Source organism: Protopterus annectens, chromosome 9.part0, assembly GCF_019279795.1.
Source record: "Protopterus annectens isolate FY-2018-M chromosome 9.part0, PAN1.0, whole genome shotgun sequence".
Taxonomy (NCBI): Eukaryota; Metazoa; Chordata; order Ceratodontiformes; family Protopteridae; genus Protopterus; species Protopterus annectens.
In genome coordinates, this window is record NC_056743.1 from 1,515,833,209 (window position 1) to 1,515,836,829 (window position 3,621).

General features: G+C 39.5%; 1 protein-coding gene across 1 annotated transcript in view; it reads right to left on the reverse strand.

The window, feature by feature from the left end:
- LOC122810964 (G-protein coupled receptor 54-like) overlaps positions 1 to 115 on the reverse strand; it is a 569,191-nt gene extending 569,076 nt beyond the window's left edge. The window contains exon 1 of the mRNA XM_044082492.1: positions 1 to 115. This exon is cut by the window's left edge and continues 551 nt beyond it. The gene's annotated coding sequence lies outside the window, so the exon portion shown is untranslated.
- Positions 116 to 3,621: the final 3,506 nt, after the last annotated feature.

Here is a 3,621-nt window from a genome sequence, read left to right on the forward strand (position 1 = left end):
GACATGCCATTTTTTTTTGTATGTCAGACAGTGCATACATACTCCTGAAATTCTAATTTTCAAACAGAACAGTACACACTTGATGTGCTCTCCTAACAAAAGTTTGGATAACTGATGTCATTTTGAGCTCAGCAGGGTAGTCCAGTAACAGCTGATCAGGTAGAATGAGATACAGGCATAGACTGCGACTCTCATCTAATGAATGCAACTGCATGTTCTTTGAGAGCTCTGTTACTCTGCTACTGGCTGACAGCTGAAGTCATGAAAGAGGGAGGAGCAGTGGATTCGGCTGCTGTGGATTTTATTGCTCTTGTTCTCTGTACATCCCGGGAAGAGCAGGCACTGTGTTAAACACAGATAATATTCCTCTTGGGATACAGTCAGTAGTTTAAGTCATACATGAAATGTTTGAGAGAGAGAAAAAAATGCAGTTCTTCAGTTTTAGACATATTTGTCAATAATGTCAGTGCAAAAATATTAAAACTGTATTGGCCTTCCCTGTTTCATGAGTTGCTTGTACAAGAAACATTTCTTTTCTCAGCAACAGAGGAAAAAAAATTGTCCTTAATTTTATATTTGCTAACTAGTTAAGCCTTATTAGATATTGTGCTCTATCTTTGTTAAATATTTAAGGCATTGTCAACATAAATGAGGGATCCAAGATTACAGGTGTAGTTAAGTGTCTTAGTTTCAAACAATATGTAGGTGAAGGATGCCAGGTTAACACTCAAATCAACACAGGATAGCATTTAGTAGCTTGTTACCTTAACTTACACTCCATACTACAGCTTGCTTGCAATGGGCTGCATGACTTACCCAGGGATATATAAGTGAAACCTGGAAGACTCACACCCAAGCCTGCAAGATGTGATCTGCTTGGTGTGTTTAACTACATACCATATTTTCAGCTATGGTAGGAACAGACATAGTATCAAAGTATACTGCTGAGATGTTCAGAGACCAGCAAAGCAAAAATAATTTTTTCCAAATTCCAAAGCAGGCTATCTCAGTAGTGATGACTAAATTCATCTACTTAGAAAGTATGACTGTGCCTTTTTGCTTAGGCTAATACTTTATATGTTTTAAATACTGCAATTTTCATAGAAATGCAGGATCAAATTTCTATTTTTGACTCCCATTCACAAGGTTCCTTAGCTGTACCAGATGGATATAAATCAGAATCACTGATACATTTAATGCCATCATGGGAATTTGAATGCATAATATTAATCACATTTGAGAACTATTGCACATAAAGCCATGAGTTACCAATATAAAAAATGTGTTTTTGCACAAAACAGTGCAGGGACTCAAGTTATCTAACTGCAAATGTATGTAACTTGGCTTTAATTTTACAGCTGCTGAAAAGCAAATTATTTGGTTAATATCATGACTACATATTAACATGCATATAGGAAGAGATGACATATATATTCAGCCAGAAACTTTGGTTTCTTCATATACAATGAAACTGCAGAGCCCATAACATCCATGACATTACAATTGTCTTATCTGTTTAACTGTTTCTCTTATTAACTGATTGATCAGACATGTCCCTTTTTATGACATTTATATGTGTGTGCATGAGTGTGTGTGTGTGTGTGTGTGTGTGTGTGTGTGTGTGTGTGTGTGTGTGTGTGAGAAAATCGCAAGAGTGTGAATAACAATACAATAAATATCATAAGGATGCAGCATACAGAAATGCTGCTTCACTGCTGAAACTGAGAATGAATTCCAGACACAGTAACAGTTCATCATAATGCACATTGTTACAAGAACCTATGAGCAATTTATGGGATTGTCATTTCACCTACATGCATATCTTTGGGAGGAAAAGAGCGTATCTAGCAAAATCCCAAGTTGACACAAGGAGGACATGCAGGTTCCACTCAAAACCAGACCTAAAGCACCAAGCACTATAAGACAACACAGTAACAGCTTCACCACTCTCCCCACTTTCATGAATGCACTGTTTACAGCCATACTGACCTTAGTGCACACTCAGACAAACACACACACACACACACACACACACACACACACACACACACACACACACACACTCTCTCTCTCTCTCTCTCTCTCTCTCGCTCGTATTTGATTTCCTCAGCCTCCATTTTCCTACTATGTGCTACTTAACCAAGCAGTGCTCATTGACTGTCTGAAAGAGGTCCATTCGAATCAGTGCTTTAACTAGTGAATAGATATAAATATGAACACATACATACATACAAATATACATGCAGACATATGCTGACAAAGAAAAATGGCCTATCAGTTGCATCCATTTAGAGCAATTAGCCTCTGCATGGCTGCCAGTTCCATTTCCTCATTTCCTTCCCCTCGACCTTCCACCCACCTTGTGCTCCCCTGAATGCCTCATTGCAGCCATACCCTACCACTTTTTACAGCAGACTGCTCCAAGATATTATTACTCTTTCCCTTAAGAAAGGAGATTTGAATCCTTTCCTGAATCTTCCACATTCAAATAGTCACCACTGCCACTTTCCCCCACTCCGTTCATTCATATGAACTTCAAGCTGAGCAGGTTATTGTTGGTACACTGAGGCTGTATCCTCCCTTTCCATGAAAGTATGCATGCCACGTGCTTTGATTATTCCGACTAACTCATGAATCAAGCAGTCATGACAGTAGCCTCCTGGAGGCAGTTGACCAATATGATTCCATACAGGCTGCATCAAACATACTATTCCAAGTTAAAATCCATTTAATTCTATTCATTAAAGGATATTGTAATACACCGTTTAGGGGTTGTATGTGGAAAATTTTAGCAAAGGGATACAACAGAACCCTAACTCCATATCTCTATACTCTTTCTCCCACCATTACTATAATATTCCTACTGTCCATTCCCAACCCATGGAGCTAACTCATAATGGGAATAGATATAGCTACATATAAGCAATCAGTGCGCGTGCGCGCGCGTGTGTGTGTGTGTGTGTGTGTGTGTGTGTGTGTGTGTGTGTGTGTGTGTGTGTGTGTGTGTGTCTGTGTGTGTGTGTGTGTCTGTGTGTGTGTGTGTGTGTGTGTGTGTGTGTGTGTGTGTGTGTGTGTGTGTGTGTGTTTGTGTTTGTATTTATAAATATTTAAATATGTAGATGGATATCGTATGTATAAGTATCTGGAGATAAATCAATAGATAGTGTATGCATAAGTATCTGGAGATAAATCGATAGATATCATATGTGTAAGGGTCTGAAGTATGACTGTTTTACAGATGAAATATCTTTCAGTACATAATTTGTCATTTATGATATATGCTATACTCCCACATATTCCTCATTAACCAGGTCTACTAGATGCACCTTAAACTCACCCAGCCTCAATCTGACCCTAGTCCAGAGCCTGCAAGGAAATCACAGACACAGGTGCAGTGTCATGCTGCATGCCAGGAAGTGTGCCCTTGCTCATGTTCCCTCGCAGCAGGCTTGGCAGCTGCATGATCAGGAGGTGCATGTGCAGTTCTGCAACCTCTTGAATGAGCAGTTCACCACTCATGCAACATGGAGCTGTCTGAATCCATATCTTGCACATTGCAGTGGAACTTTAGGCTTTATCCCTTTACCCCCTCAGGATGGGTGAGCTAACATGGGCTGTTCA